We start from the raw sequence: 17637 nt of genomic DNA, 5'->3' as shown, positions 1-17637 counted from the left end.
AGGTTATCTATATGTAAAGCTATAATATTTTATTGGAAATTTTTTAAAATCATAAACCTCAAGAGAAATACACATTCCTAAATGAGAAATTCAGTACTAAAAATATGTCATTATTTCTTCAATTAATATAACACATTTTCAATTTATGCATAGGGGAGGGGCAGAGAGAGAGGAACAGAGGATCTGAGGTGGGCTCTGTGCTGAAAGAAGAGAGCCCTATGCAGGGTTGAACTCATGGACTGTGAGATCATAACCTGAGGCAAAGTCGGATGCTTAACTGACTGAGTCACCCAGGTGCCCCTAACACATTTTCAATGTAAAAAATAACAAGATGTTTCACTTAACAAAATTATTCTAAAAAATAATTTTCAAAAATAATCAAAAAATACCAAGTAATCACCAATAATTACCAAAATAAAAGTAATGAAGAGTGACTCACTTTGCCAAACATTAACAAGTATTATAAAGCTCTAATACTTTAAAAGAGTGGCTCTGACTTAATAACAGATTAACAAACCAACAAAACCTAAAAGAAAGCTCAGAAATAAATCTGTGTGTATCTGTGCCTGAAAGCACTTCAATTATAAATATAGAAGAAAATAGAGGCAATGCTTCACTTGGGACTGGGCTATCCACAAGGGGCAGGCATTCTCCCCTAATTCCAGGAACAGGATCTTCCTTCATGCAGGAAGGGCTGCTGTGGTCTAGTATTTCCATGCACTGAGTCCAGCTGCCCAACCCAAGATTCAGTCAACAAGCACATTTGGCTCTCATAATAAACTGCATCTTCCAACTTAACCTTTATCAGTAATAAAGAATGGCTTCTATCATCTCAATTTTTTCAGAATTCCTGTGGAGAAGAGAAATGCCCTTCAGAAATCCCATGGTAGCTGCATAGGTCAAAAACATTTAACACCGAAAGACTGTTCCCTATGGACACCTTGATTCCAACAGAAAAGACAAAAACAAACTAAATATGCTTGACTCTTTTCTCTTTTCTTTTTTTTTTTGGAAGATTTATTAAATAGAGAAGTCACTCAACTTTCTCAGGAGTGGAATGAGGACAGAGATAGAAAGATATCAAAAGTATCACACTAATAGACTTCCTGCACCTAAAGGTAAAAACATCTAAAATGGGGAAGAACTATTCCCTATCATGCAACATTTTGCTTTCATGGGAAGAGGACACATTAATCAATAAAATGGTGCTGGGAACACTGGTTAACAAGTGAAAAAAGAATGAAGTTCAAGTCCTACCTCATGCCATACACTCAAATAAATTATCTATTGCTTAAGTATTAAATGGAAAGCTATTATGTCAAAAATTGATGAATATAAGGTAAATATACAACCTAAGGTTTGAGAAGGAAATAAGGCAAAAGAAAACAAAGAAAAAGATCAAAAATTACTATATCAAAGTGTAAGTCTTCTTTATGTGAAGAAATATCATTTATAAAATGAAAAATCAAGTCACTGAGTTTCATGAGTACCCAGCAGGGACTGAAGGAGAGAAAGAGGAGATTTGGAGGAGGATCATGGAGTAGGCTCTGGAGAGTCCTTTTTAATTTTTTTTTAATTTATTTATTTTTGAGACAGAGTGAAACAGAGTATGAGTAGGGGAGGGGCAGAGAGAGAGGGAGACACAGAATTTGAAGCAGGCTCCAGGCTCTGAGCTGTCAGCACAGAGCCTGACGTGGGGCTCGAACTCACGGACCGTGAGATCATGACAAGAGCCTAAGTTGGACACTTAACCGACTGAGCCACCCAGGTGCCCCTCTGGAGAGTCCTTTTATGCAGCAGAAAAACTTCTAAAATCATGCAGAAGACAGGAAAACTATTACAAACTATTACAACAAAGGCTGTAGTGCTACTATATAGATAAACCTGCTTCTAATAATGATGAAGTGAAGTAGTTGGTGGATCCTTTCCTAGGTAATAATAATAAAATGGACAATTATTTTTTTTAATAATCAGTTATTTAAAGAAACTGGTAAATCAGAGAAGACCTTATTCGGGAAAGACTACAACTGCTTCAGGTGAGAATTACAAGTTTATGGGTTTTTGTCTTTGGGGTCTCTGTGTTTTATTTTTGTTGTTTTTTATTTTGTTTTGTTTAGTTTGTTTGTTTGTTTGTTTTTGCCTCAGAGCACTCTCCAATCCTCATGGCTGTGAAAGTTTATTTGTTTATTTTTTTTTAATGAGGCTTGCCAATTCAAATTTTCAGAAGAAAAAGTTTAGCAATGGCAGAGAAGTAGAAATTTAGGGTTAAAATCCTGGGGGCAAAAGAACTATAGAAAATGTGGGACTAAAAACGTGTATGCAAACTATGCCCTAAAGTCCTCAATGAGCACAAAATTATGCATGTGTGGGGAGGAGGCAAAGCACCTGGGGGGAAAAAAACCCACTCGGGAGGCAAGGGTAAAAAACACAGCAATTGGAAACTAAAAGAACTGAGCAGTTACATTAATTACTGCACACCATGGAGGAAGCAGAATTTTCAGTCTGAGTTAAGACAGTTAACTATCAGAATGACAGCAATAACAACAAAAACTCTTAGAAGAATATAATAGAACCTAGAACCACTACAACATTGTACTATGCTACTTAATTTTCAACCAAAAATTACTAGATACAGGGGCACGTGGGTAGCTCAGTCAGTTAAGCGTCCAACTCTTGACTTCAGCTCAGGTCATAATCTCATGATTCATGAGTTCAAACCCCATTTGGGTTCTGTGCTGACAGCAAGGAGCCTGCTTGGGATTCTGTCTCCCTCTCTCTCTATCACTCCCCCACTTGCTCTCTCTCTCTTTCTCAAAATAAATAAAAATAAACTTCAAAAAAAATACTAGATATGAAGAAATAAGAAACTAGTCAATAGAAATTGACTCTGAGTGGCCCAAGATGTTGGATTTGGCAGACAAAGATTTAAAAATCATTTTTATAAGTATTTTTAAAGTATTAAAGAAAAATAAGAACTAATAATTAAAGGAAAATGGAGTTCTAATGAGAAAACAGAATTTAAATAGAGAAATGGAAATCATGAGAAATTCTAGAACCAAAAGGCATAACAACTGAAATGAAAATTTTACTAGATGAGTTCAACAGTAGAATAAAGATGGGGGAAGAATCCATGAACTTGCAAATAAATCAGTAGAAATTATCTAGTTCAAATAATAGATTTGAATATTAAAAGAGCCTACAAGATATGTAGCCTACAGGCTACAAGCCTGTAGATATGTAGCCTACCAGTCTAACAAATGTGTAATTGGAGTCCCAGAAAGAAAAGAACACAAAAATATTTAAATAAAGAGCAGAGAAGTTTTCCAAATTATGAAAAGAAAGTATTAACTTAAAAGTCCAAGAAACTTGATGCTCCCAAATATGACAAATACAAAGAAAACCACACAAAGGTGCATAACTGTCAACTGCTGAAAGCCCAAGAGAAAAAGTGATCTTGAAAAAGTTACAAACACTTTAAGAAACAGATCTTAAAAAGAACAATATACAAGGCTTCACTTACCATATGATCCAGCAATTGTAAGTATTTACCCAAGAGAAATAGAACATATTTCACATACAGATTATACATGAATGCTTGTAGCAGCTTTATTCACAATAACCAAAACCTAGCAGCAACACAAATGTTCAACAATAGACGAATGGGAGAACAAATTTTGTTATATCCATACACTGGAATATTATTCAATAAAAATGAACCAATACCTAATATATGCAACATGGGTAGATCACAAAAATACTATATTATCTGAAATTCTAGAAGAGGAAGACAACTCTATAGTATTGAAGTAATCTGCTAATCAGTGGATACTTGACTGACCATTTGCAAACAGTCAGGAGGCATATTAGTTATCTATTAATAAATTACCCCCAAACTAAAAGTTTAACACATTTATTATCTCTCAGTTTCTGTGGGCCAGTAATCTGGGCATGGCTTAACTGGTTCCTCTGGCTCTGGATGTCTTACAGGCTGCAATCAGGGTTGTCCACTGGGTTTATAATCTTCTTAAGGCTCAACTTAGAGTGAATCTACTTCTCAGCTCATTCAGGTGGTTATTGGCAGGATTCAGTTCCTTGCCAGTTGTTGGATTGAGGGCCTCAATTCTTCATAAACTGTTGACCAGATTATGCCCCCAGTTCTTTGACATGGTGGCTCCTTCACAGGAAAGCTCACAATATTGAAACTGGTTTTGCCAGAGAAAGCTGGCAAGAGGACAAAGGGCAAGAGAATGCCAGCAAGATGGAAGTCACAATCTTTTGTAACCTAATCTCAGAAGCAATATCTCATCACATTTCCCATATTCTATTCATTAGAATCAAGTCCCTGGGTGCAGTTCACCTTCAATGGGAGGGAATTATACAAGGGAAAGAGTACTAGGAGGTAGCAATCAATACGAGCCTTTTTAGAAACTGCCTGCTGCAGGAAAGAAACTTATGAGTTGATAGAAATATTGTACATCTTGATTGAGAATAAAAACTCATCAGAGAGTATGCTTAAATGGGTGCATTTTATTATATGTATAGATTTGTTTAAAGTCAAGTTACTTCAAAAAAAAAAGAAATTAGAGCATAATCTCGAAAATTTTCCTTTAAATGTGGAAGAATCGTCTGTTTTCTCCCAAACTCAACTGAAGAGTCACTAAAGGAATATAAATCTTCAAGTACAAAAAAGACAGACAGTAATAGTGCTTGTGAGAATTTAGGAGAATTTTAGGAAATAGTAAAGTGGATAAAGAAATATCGCCTCTCTCTCAGTAGAGCAAGGTACAATCCTGGAGAGTGGTGGTCCCTTGAGAAATAAGCCAATTTATCCTTCTGAATGTGGAAGCACTACAGACAATGAGGTGTGGGGCTGAGAGTAAGGATACTGATAAATAAATACAACAATTGGACCCCTGGATTCTTTCCCCCACCAAACAATATCCACACTCACCCTATTCAAGAAACCAGAAGTTTATTCTCAGGAGAGGGTCAAGATTGTGCAAAATAATGTCCAAATGGTAGGGATGGGGCATGATGCTGAAAGCAGACAGATAAAACTAAAGCCTGAATATTGAGCTGAGGACACAGCAGTCATCCCCTATCTGCTCCCCGAACACTTGCTGCTAGGTATATGCCCCCCACACAAGAAACTGGATGAGTTTGCACTAGAAAAATTTAATTGTCACAGATGAAAGAACTTCAAAATTCAATTCTAGCCACAGTAATCCCTGCACAGAACTCCTAGAGAAGTACTTCTCAAACCTTGAGGTGTCTAAGAATCCCCTGGGATCTTGTTCAAGTGCAGATTCTGATTCAGTAGATCTGGAGTGGGGCCCAAGTGTTTCATGTCTGACAAGCTCCCAGGTGATAGAGATGCTGTTTATACCTGAGTCACATTTTGAATGCCCAGGCTCCCTTGTCCCTCTATCCACAGGACACAAACTAATCTCATTTGCAGGCTTTCCTGTCTCTTTTTGGCATCAACCCCTCTCCTAACCTATTGAAACTCACTTCCTAGCATCATCTCCCCACAGCACACCTCTAACCCCCCTCCATTCCAACAAGTACTCTCTCCTCCAGTCTGAAGTACAACATTCCTTCCCATACCAGGACAAATGCTTTCCTTCAAGAATTAGCCCAAGCTTCCATCACCTCCTCTCTAAAATCATTCCTGACTCCTTCAGGCAGGCTTAATCCCACTGCCTCTGTGTCTCATACACTGGGCTAACCTCCATTATCAACTTATGTGTGTGTGTGTGTGTCTGTAGACATTAACATATACTTATTTTTTCCTTCCTTCCTTCCTTCCTTCCTTCCTTCCTTCCTTCCTTCCTTCCTTCCTTCCTTCTTTCCATCATTTATTAAGTGACAATACTCTCTTTTGACCAAACTTGAATCAGGCTCCTTGGAGTCATCTTTCTGACTAAGCCTCAACCTTGGACTCTTGCCCTTGGTCCACCTACTCAAGTTTTAGTAAGAATCTCACTGAATTACTTAAGTGAAAATACCCAACCTTGGCCTAATAACCCTTGATATCTGATCAAATTTTTCATTCCCTACCCTGTGTATCTTATCCTCTTGGCTGCCGTCAGCCAAAATCCTGTTAGGTCAATTTAGCAAAGAATTATGCTATCTCTTAGTAATTTTTCACTTACTAGAACACTGCTTCTATGAATCCTTGGCTATAAATCTTTACTTTTCTTTGTCACATTCATATTTGACCCAATCTCTCTCCCTTACTGCAAAACCCCATTGTGTTAGCTCCCTCTGAATAAAATTTTCCTTATAATCTTTAACAAGTATCATAAACAATTTATTTCTTCAGCATTTATAATGCCATCAGTCAAATCCAATTTATCATTGGCCCCACCCCCACCCCAGATCTCTCAAGTGAGCACCTTTGCCAACTTTGTCTTCATTCCTGGCTGACTGATCAGAGATCATTTGGTGAGTCTCACTCAGTGCTGACCCAGTGCTCCAGATGACAGTCCTTGAAGCGCAGTAGAGGCGGATTTTTTAAAGTTTATTTGTTTATTTTGAGAGAGAGAGAGAGAGATATCAATGTACAAGGTTGGGGGGGGCAAAGAGAGAGGGAGAGAAAATCTCAAGCAGGCCCCATGCTGTCAACATGGAGCCAGACAAGGGGATCCATCTCATAAAGCATGAGATCATGACCTGAGTTAAAACCAAGAGTCAGACACTTAATCAGCTGAGCCACCCAGGTGCCCCAAGACAGATTTTTATTCTTGAAACTCTAAGTGTATTGTCTGAAGCTGGCTTAGAGACACAAACAAGAGAAGTTGGGTTTTTATGTCTGAAAGGTAACACTGGGCTGGAAATCTCTTCCTGGCTGTCTATCTCCCTATTGCCCAACTGATTTGAAAACTTTTGACCACACAGAAATATTTTAGCATGAATGTTTTAGCAGCTTTACTCATAATCCCACAAACTAGAAGCAACCAAGATATCCTTTAGTATACGAATGGATGAACTGTGGTACATTAACATAATACAATATTATTTCATGATTTTTTTTTTAAGTGAGCAATCAAGCCACAGGAAGTCATGGGTGAACCTTAAATGCATATCACTAAGTGAAAGATGGTAGTCTGGAAAAGTCGCATACTAGATAATTCAATTATATAACATTCTGCAAAAGACAATACTATAGAGACAGTAAAAAGATAAGTGACTGCCAGGGGGATGGGGACAGGGTTTGAGTAGGTGAATCACAGAGGATTTTTAGGGCAACAAAACTATTTTGTGGGATTCTGTAATGTGTATACATGATATGCATTTGTTAAAAGCAATAGAATTTTATTCCACAAAAAGCCAACCTGAATGTATGCAAAATTTTTAAAAAATTAAATCATTGGGGCTCCTGGGTGGCTCAGTCAGTTGAGTGCCTGGCTTTTGATTTTGGTTCAGGTCATGATCTCATGGTTTGTGAGATTGAGCCCGGGATCAGGCTCTGTGCTGAAAGTGCAGAGCCTGCTTGGGATTCTCTCTCTGCCTCTCTCTCTGCCCCTCCCCTACTTCTGCGCTCTCTCTCTCTCAAAATAAATAAATAAACTTAAAAAAATTAAATCATTTGGGAGGTCAAAGGATCTCAGGTATTAAATATGTACAAAACGGGGTGCCGACTTGTTGGTTAAGTGTCCGACTTCAGCTCAGGTCATGATCTCACAGTCCTTGAGTTTGAGCCCCATATTGGGCTCTGTGCTGACAGCTCAGAGCCTGGAGCCTGCTTTGGATTCTGTGTCTCCCTCTCTGTCTGCCCCTTCCTCACTCATGCTCTGTCTCTGTCTGTCTCTCTCAAAAAATAAATAAATATTAAAATAATTTTAAAATATATGTACAAAACAATCTTACTGAAAGGAAGAGATATTATTGAACCTAACTAACTTTAGAAATGAATGGAGTCTGTAAACCTAATAGGAAAAGGAAGTTTACATAAACACTGTACTCTAGTTGATAAACTTGTTTTCCACAGGGGTATGGGTTAACAATTCTGATACAGCTACAATACATGTATACTGTAATTGAACAAATAAGTAAATGTATGGTGGGTGGTGGGAGCCATTTTTTTCATTGTATGAGAGGGAATTACAGATAAGCAAGGGGAGGAAGCCAAAATGATCCATGATCCATGTGGTGATGGATTGGAGTTGGAGACATCAATGTGTACTCCTGTTTAGCTTAATATAGGTTACATGGTTCCATATAGAAATATTTAAAGATATGTGTATATAAAATAGTTAGTATACTCATTTATATTTCCTTGCTTTTTCAACTGAGAAGGCCTAGAAATAACAATACTACACTAGCAATGAACACATCTACTGCCCAGATCTGAATTTCCAATTCCATTCTCGAAAGAGGGAGCCAGCAATCCTTGGAAAATAAACACTCAACAGGATAAATGGAAAGACTAACATGACAAGGAATGACATATCAATAAGGAAGACCCTAAGTAAATAAATAAGCCATGTCTAAAACGAAAAGGCCAAAAACTAACAGCAACGTTATTTTTCCAAACTTCATTTATTAATTGTTTAGAACTAGGGATGCATTTTACTATGTATTATATTATAAAATATTCACTTAATGAATATGTTTTATTACTACTCTGTGCAAAGCACTGTATTATAGAGACAAAACTATGAATGTGGGAGGTAAATTAGAATGAAATCAAGGCCCCTTCTTAGGGTTTGGCTTAATAAATAGGAAAGCCACATAATGAGTTGGGGAAGACTAGGAGAAACATGTGAGATGGGAAAAAGATAGGAAATTAATAATTTCATTTTATCCCGGATACATTTGAGATATTTATCATTCTAATGGTGTTATCAAGCAAGCAGTAAAATATAAACCTAATGTTTTAAAATGTCATCAGAGATAAAAATTAAAAAGCATTAAGACAGTCGTTGTTAAAGTCATGGAACTAAATAAGATCACTTAGGAGAAAAATGTGGAGAAAGAAGACAATGAGGCCTACATTACAATCTTGTGACACTACAAGACTTAGAGGCCAACCAAGATCTAGAGACCAAAGAGAAGAGGATCGAGCCAAGAAGATTCAAAAGAAGTATCCACGGATTCTACCATTGTTGAACTCATAGACACACAGAGTAGAATGGTGGTTACCAGGGGGTAGAAGTGGGGAAAATGGGGAGGAGATGTTGGTCAAGGGGTACAAAATTTCAGTTATGCAAGATAAATAAGTCCTGGAGATCTAATATACCAATGGTGACTAGTTAATATTACTTATATTGTATACTTGAAATTTGCTAAAAGGGTAGATCTTAAGAACTCTCATCACACACACAGCCAAAAAAGTAACTATATGAGGTAATGGATATGTTAACTAGCTTGATTCTGGTGATTATCTCACAATGTAGACTGGCCCTCTCCCTAACCTTCCACCCCTGTTAGACTGTAGCCTAACACTACATCACAATGCCTACATCATTCACCTCACTTCATCACACTATGTAGGAAATTTGTCATCTCACATCATCACAAGAAAGGTGAGTGTATAGCACAAGATATTTTGAGAGAGAGAGAGACCGTATTCACACAATTTTTATTAGAATCTATTGCTACAATTGTTCTATTATATTATTAGTTGTTGTTAATATCTTACTGTGCCTAATTTATAAATCAAACTTTATCATAGGTATGTATGTGTAGGAAAACACAGTATATATAGGGTTCAGTGCTATCTGCAGTGTCAGTCATCAGCTGGAGGTCTTGGACAACATTCCCCATGGAAATGGAAAAGGGGAGACTACTGTATACATATATCACAACATCAAGTTGCATACCTAAAATTTGTAAAATTTCTATTTGTCAATTACACGCAATAAAACTAAGCTAAATTAAATTAAATTAAATTAAGTTAAATTAAATTAAAAAGTGTTTTTAGGGGTGCCTGAGTAGCTCAGTCGGTTAAGCAGCTGACTCTTGATTTCAGCTCGGGTCATGATCTCATGGTTCCTGGGATGGAGCCCTGCATTGGGCTTTGCACTCACAGCATGGAGCCTGCTTAGGATTCTTTCTCTCCCCCTATCTCACTGTCCTTCCCTTGCTCATGCTCTCTCTCTCTCTCTCTCTCTCTCTCTCTCTCTCTATTTCTCAATAAATAAATAAATAAATAATAAAAACATTTTTTTAAGTTTTTTTAAAGGAGTACCCAGTGACAGAATACCAGGAGTATACAATACCATGAAAGCCAAGAGGAAGGATAAATCATGTGGAATGATAGTGGCAAGCCACATAAGATGAGACTAGAGAAATGTCCACAGAGGGGCACCTGGGTAGTTGAGCATCCAACTCTTGATTTCAGCTTAGATCATGATCCAGGGCTGTGGGATAGAGCCCCATTTTGAGTTCTGTGCTGAGCATGGAGTCTGCTTAAAAGTCTCTCTCTCTCTTTCTCTCTCTCTCTCTCTCTCTCTGCCCCTCTCCCCCACCTGCTCTCTCTCTAAAAGAAAAAAAAATTAATGTAAAAAATGAATTTTTAAGAAAGAAATGTCCACAGAACTTAGTTATATAGAGGTTATTGGTGACTTTGACAGGAACAGTTTCAGTGAAATAATGAAGATGGAAACCAAATAGTATGTACTCCTCAACTATTTATGTTTGAAATTTCAAAAAAATCACAGGGTCTTTCACTGATAGAAAATAATTCATTCATTTATTCATTCTTTCATCTATCTACCCTGTGCCAAGCACTGGAGCCAGAGCTAGGGATTCACTGATAAACAAAATTTCTTTCTCTAGGCACTCCCAGGCTGATAGTAATGATCACAGGTATACATATAATTGCAATAAGATGTAGTGGCAACAGAAAGGAAGGACTAATTATTTTAACTTGGGTCATCAAGGCAGGTTGAGACTTGAATTTGAGGTATTTTGGAGACCTCCAAAGGCATACCAAGTAGGCATTTCAATTTATGGGTCTGAAGGTCCAAAGAGATATCTGGGTTGAATATATTAATCTGCCTACAGCTAGTATTTGTGTGGAGGAGATGGCCTAGTGAAGGAGTAGACATCAAGAAGAGTAGCAGGCATAGTGGAAAAGCTTTGAAGATGTCAGACATTTAGAACAATGCAGAGGGCTTTGAGCCTGAAAAGGAAGAGGGGTCATTAATTCCTATGCTGCTAAGAAGTTAAGCCAAATTAAGATGTAAAAATATTGAGTGGGTTGACCAAATGGAGATCATGATGAGAATTGAAAGCATCCCTTACTTGCCTGCATGAAATCCCCTACCCTACTACCTCTTCCCCAATCTTCTCATACCATCCTTCACATAAATTAAGAGCCACATTTTGAGCCTCTACTGAAACCTAAAACTTAAAGAAGCACTTTCTGATTGTCAGGCTACACATTTTTTTAAATTCCTGCAAGACTAAAAACAGAGTCGTTTTTGTGAATAAAAGATAAGGTAGAATGAAAAAATCAGCTATGCTTGAAAAATCAAAGAAATGTTTGCATATGTCTAACTCAGTTTTAGGGCTTCTCTGAGTCCATGGCCTTTGATACATAGCAGGCAGTGAATAAATGAAATGGATTAGATGAAAAATCTCTCCTCTGTCACTTACTAAATGAGGAAACTAATCTAAACATTTGCTGAAAATTTTAAGAATCTATAATAATTAGGACATTAGACAAGTTACCTGTTGACTACAAAGGTGAATAGGAAATGACTTCAACAATCTAGAACCTGTGTAATTGATCATTGTCTTAAAGAACATCAGTCTCCCCACACCACCCCCCTCTTAGCCTACTGACATACGCAAGATTTCCCCATGTAAAGAAGAAATACTTGAACTTTTCTTCACCTCTTCTCTCCTGCCTCCTTCTCCTTCCTTTGAGAAAGCTACAATGAGAGGTCTCAGTGTAATTCCAAATAAACATCATTTTTCCTGAGCTTGCAACCTAGTCTCTGCTATCACTTTCCATACTATAATAGCCCCTTCCCTTACCCCATCCTTAAATAATAACTTTTATTTTTATTTCAATGAGAAAACTAAAGCAATCAGAAGAGATCTTCCACATGCCCCCTCTACCAAATCTATCCATAAGGCCACCCCTCCAGCTGTATACAGGATCTTGTTGCTTCTTATCTGATCAAAGACTCTTTTCTTACAATTGTCCCCTCTCTTTTTTCCAACATTTTTTACTTCCTACTGGATAATTCTCATCAATATGTAAATATCCTACAATATCTCTCTTTAAAAAGAAATCTCATGTCTCCCCACTGTTACTGCTTCATTTCTCTATATCCCTTTATGGCAAAAATTCTTCAAAAAGTGATTTCTACTGTCTTCCTTCTTTCCCTTCCATTATCTCTGGAACCCACTCTAATAAGGCCTCTGTTCCCACCCCATCACCAAAACTGCTATTGTCAAAGCGTGATGCTGATTTTATGTGTCAGCATAGCTGAACCATGGTGCCCAAATGTTTGGTCAAACATTATTCTGGATGTTTCTGTGAGAGTGTTTTTGGATGAGATTAACATTTAATATTGTGGACTTTGAGGAAAGCAGATTGCCTCTATAACATGAGGGGCCTCATCTAATCAAACACACCTACCTCACCTGAAAAAAAAAGAATATTCCAGCAGATGGACTTCAGTCTTGATCCACAGCATCAGCTCTTCTCTGGGTCTCCAACCTACAGACTCATCCTGAAGATTTGTACTACCCAGCCTCCATAATCATCTAAGCCAATTCCTTGAAATAAATCTCTTTCTATAGATATATGCACATCCCACATGCCATTGGTTCTGGTCCTCTGGAAAGCCCTAACACAACACACAAGGTCATGAGGGACCTCCACCAAATCCAATGATGAATTCTCAGCACTCTTCTTACAACTTTTACCAACATTTGACACAAATTAATCACATCCTCTTTCTTCGAAAATGTTTTGTGCTTCTGCTGTAAGGTATACTCGAAAGTTGCAATGAGAGGAGATCCAAAAAAGTTTTCATCTCCAGGAAAGAAAGTTTTGGGTTTGTTTTTGTTTTTGGTTTGTTTGTTTGTTTGTTTGTTTTTTGCATCTACAGGAGGTGATGAATATTAACTAAAGTTACTTTGGTGGTCATTTAGCAATATATGTAAGTCATTATACCTCAAATGTGTACAGTGCTATATGCCAATTATGTCCCAATGAAACTTAAAGGAAAAAAATGTTCTGTCCATGTTTTCAGGTATTAGTCTCCCATAGTTTCCTCTGGGTCATGGGCCACACCTAAGTCTCTTTGTGGGATCTTTCTCATCAGCCCCAGAGCTCAGGTCAGACCTCTTCTCTACATTACCTACACTTTTCTTTATAACACTAGAATCCAGTGCTGGTTCTTCCCCCACCACTGCAATCGGAAAGAAAGAGCAGGGGGAAATAAAACATTATACCACAAGGACAAATGTCATCAGTACCTATAAACTCAATTCTAAGGGGCTGCAGAGGAACTTAAGATGAGAGGCCTATAGAATTCTAGAAGAAAACTCTGGCAGATGGGATTTCAAGTGTGGGGTGGTCACCCACTAAAATCATTTCAATTAACATCCCATCCTGTCCCAGGAAAAAAAAAGAAAGATTTGTTCTTGTGGAAACAACTTGTAGGTTAATGTCTAACAGACTCATTGATTCTCTTACTTTCCTTTAAAGTATCATCATTCCTGGGACACCTGGGTGGCTCAGTCAGTTAAGTGTCCAACTTCAGCTCAGGTAATGATCTCATGGTTCATGGGTTCATGCCCAGTGTCAGGCTCTGTGCTGACTGCTCAGAGCCTAGAGCCTGCTTCCAATTCTGTGTCTCCCTCTCTCTTTGCCCCTCCCCCACTTGTGCTCTGTCTCTCTGTCTCTCAAATAAATAAACATTAAAATAAATAAATACATAAATACATAAATAATCATCATTCTTGAGCTAACATTCATATATTGATGTCCAGAAATCATTTTAAAAACCAGCATATGCACAAGTCTTAAACACATCTAAGGCCACCCTTCCCAGAGAAAAGTGAAAGCAGCCTCCCTTGGGATCTCTCTTTTCCCCGTTCAAACGCCTTCCAAAAAGGGTCTTTCATGGAATGTGGTGATCCTTTCTTTCAGCTGTTCTGTGAACAGGCCCAAGCATAGTAAGCCATGGGAGGAAAGCAAAAGGAGGCAGAAAGGTTTGGCATTTTCCCTGGGGAAGTTCTACTTGTCCAAAAGAGTGAGTGACTTTTGACCAATGGGTGCTTCAATAGCATTCTTTCATGGAGTCTCAAACAGAAAAAAAAAAAAAAAAAAAAAGAAAGAAAAGAAAAAAAAGAAAAATAGAAATTCTGTTCAGGGGCACCTGGGTGGTTCAGTCAATTGAGTGTCTGACTTTGGCTCAGGTCATAATCTCACAGTTCGTGAGTTCAAGCCCCACATCAGGCTCCGCACTGACAGCTCAGAGCCTGGAGCCTGCTCTGGATTTCCCTCTCTCTCTTCCCCTCCACTGTTCTCTCTCTCTCTCTCTCTCTCTCTCTCTCTCTCTCTCAAAAATAAATAAACTTTAAAAAAATGTTTTTTAATTCTGTTCGTAAGATTTTTCTCTGGAGCTTTAGAGATAGGCAGCTGGAATTCCTAGCAGTTTGAGTCTCTTAAGATTAGAAACTAATTTAGATTAGTCTAATTTAGATTAGATCTACATTAGAAGAGAATAGAATGTGAACAGGAACACCAAAGCTAGACTAATCATCACTAGTGTTAGCAAAGCCTTTCACTGGTACAACATCCACCAAACACCCCATATCAATCTCCATTCCATACTTCTATCTGTACTGTACCAGTGGTGTGCTGGAGTTGGCTCATAGTGACTCATGAGAGCCAACCATTAAAATATTCCGGAATTTGTGATCTTATTGTTAAGCCCAACCATCATTTAAAAGGTAAGGTATATATTGGGGGATCCTGGGTGGCTCAGTCGTTAAAGCACCCAACTCTTGGTTTTGGTTCAGGTTATGATCTCATAGTTCATGGGATTGAGCCCCATGTTGGACTCCAAGCTGACAGCACAGAGCCTACTTGGGATTACCGCTCTCTCTGCCCCTTCCCCCACTTGCTCACTCTCTATCTCTCTCTCTGTCAAAATAAATAAATAAACATTTTTAAAAAGTAAGTTATACAAACTTGAAGTTAAAAGCAAAGGTAGGGGCGCCTGGGTGCCTCAGTCAGTCGAGCGTCTGACTTCGGCTCAGGTCATGATCTCGCAGTCTGTGAGTTCAAGCCCCGCATTGGGCTCTGTGCTAGAAGCTTGGATCCTGGAGCCTGCTTCTGATTCTGTTTCCCTTCCTCTCTGCCCCTCCCCTGCTCATGCTCTGTCTCTCTCTCTCTCTCTCTCTGTCAAAAATAAATAAACATTAAAAAATTTTTTTAAAAAAAGCAAAGGTACTAAATGCTCAAAACCCATCACTTCCTAATTATTTTACTGCATTTTATTCACATCATGATTTACTTTTATTGTATCTGTATGGCAAAAGTGCTACTTAATGGTGCTCTACTATGCATGTTTTCCTGGCTCATAGTTCAGTGACTTCACATTAGTACCTTGAAATTGGCCATGAAATTAGCCATGCTGGGTATATTTACCCCATGGAAATTGGCCAACACTGGTAATTATGTCTTTTTATGCAAGGTTGAGGGGAGCTAGTTGTTGAACTTTAACCACACTCCCCCAACCCCATTTTTCCACATCTTTTTTTTAATGTTTGTTTGTTTGTTTGTTTGTTTGTTTGTTTTGAGAGAGAGAGTGCGAGCAGGGGAGGGGCAGGGAGAGAGGGAGAAACAGAATCCAAAGCAGGCTCCAGGCTCCGTGCTGTCAACACAGAGCCCCACACAGGTCTTCAACTCACGAAATGTGAGATCATGACCTGAGCCAAAGTCAGACACTTAACCAACTGAGCCACCCAGGTGCTCCAACACATCCCTTTATTATAAACATGGAGTCACTTCTTTGGGCCTCAGTTTAAGCCCTCCCTCCTCCATGAAACCTTCCCTGATCACCCCCAGCCTACTATCGTTCCCCACACTAAACTCCCATTGCATTGTATGCCAATAAGCCTCAACTAGCCCTTGGTTAATAGTGCAAGGGAATAAAACAAACCTTTTCCCATGGCTATATACTTTTCTTCTACCTTGTAGATTGTGTGCTCTTTAACAGCATAAGCTGAGTACCTGGTAGGTATTCAACAAATGCTGAATGGAGATCTGTATATGGAACTCCCTAGATAACATGACCATGTCCCTGTTCCCAAGAAGCTTGCATCCAAAGGATGGATACTGACCAACTTAAATGTAAAAGTTTCTTTTTGTTGATGATTTAAATATTACCAATTTGAAATGCAGTTGTCCCCAAACACATATAAACTCACTCTGATGCTCCCTTCTAGGGGGGTAGTAAGTTAAGCCAAGTGTTTCTTTTTTTTTTTCCCCCCCAAAGTGATTCTTAGTTTAGAACTCCATGGAGATACACTTCAAGTTGACTTCTAAAATGTGGAGGGGAAAGAAAGACTCTGGAAAGGAGTTAGTCTAATCCAGCCCAGTACCCCACTCCCACCCAGCTAAGCAGACTTCCAAAAGGTGCTGGAACTCCTGAGCCATAGAATTCTCTCAGGAGCCAGCTGGGGGTGGGGCACAGGCTGGCTCCACACACCTTGCAGAAGAGCAGCTGGCAGAGGAAGAGGCACAGGAGGAGAGCTGGCTACAGGAGGGGAAAACAACTCCCTGGGAAGAAAAGTGTCTCCAACCACAAGTGACATTTGGCATTTGCAAAGGAAGCAGCCACAGACAGGAGATCACAGCTGGTTTGACTTACAAATAACAAATCCAATTCTGTTTCTTGCAGCTTGTCTTCTATCTGTAAACACAGACGAAGCTATCCACAGATGCAGGTTCAAATTACCCTAGTGTTCCAGAGCTCAGCGTGGGGGTTTTGGGGTGGGCCTCAGAAGAGTTAATGGACAGAGTGAGAGAAAGGAAGATGCCTCTCTGTTCTCATCACCTCCCAGAGGTGGGGGTGATGAGAACAGAGGACAGAATAGTAGTGATGAAGGAAGACTCAGGTGGGGGTGATGGTTGATGGTTGGGGAATGGGAGCCTGAATCTGATCAAGAGAGTAAGAAAGAGCATCTGGAGTAGGGAGCTTCCCTCTCCCAGAACAATAGGTGAAAAAGAATGCTGGTGAGTCACTCTGGCCCCAACAGGGTCTGCTCTGTGCCGTGGAGACACTTGCTTTGACAGCTTCTTGAGACACTGGATGCTGCCCAAATGCATCCTGTAAATCCACTTGCTGCATTGGTTTGGCTCTTCCTTTATTTTTTCTTTTCTTTTTTTGGTGGGGTGCAAAGGATAGGCCTGACGTTTAGACAATATGATCCATTCTAGATAGGAGAAATGAATCACAAGAGTGAGTGCCATGGTGGCCAGAATTTGTTTCCTAAAATTACTGAGCAGTCCAAAATGGACTCCCCATCCTTGCTTCTAGAGAGAAGGTACACACTTTTGCTAAGTTCTGCTCATAAGACAGTTGAATTGGAGGCTGCACATGTCCAGCTTCAGAGAGCGGAACTCTCTCCATCTTCCTTTTTCCCACTGATCCC

At 38.9% G+C, this 17637-nt stretch overlaps 1 long non-coding RNA gene across 1 annotated transcript in view; it reads left to right on the top strand.

Moving 5' to 3' along the window:
• Positions 1–9426: 9426 nt before the first annotated feature.
• Positions 9427–17637, top strand: part of LOC131506697 (uncharacterized) — a 34392-nt gene continuing 26181 nt past the window's right edge. The window contains exon 1 of the long non-coding RNA XR_009259097.1: positions 9427–9530. This is a non-coding gene — a long non-coding RNA (uncharacterized LOC131506697). The remainder of the gene's footprint in view (positions 9531–17637) is intronic.

The sequence above is a fragment of the Neofelis nebulosa genome, chromosome 3 (genome assembly GCF_028018385.1).
Source record: "Neofelis nebulosa isolate mNeoNeb1 chromosome 3, mNeoNeb1.pri, whole genome shotgun sequence".
NCBI lineage: Eukaryota > Metazoa > Chordata > Mammalia > Carnivora > Felidae > Neofelis > Neofelis nebulosa.
This window is presented reverse-complemented; position numbering and strand designations above follow the sequence as displayed.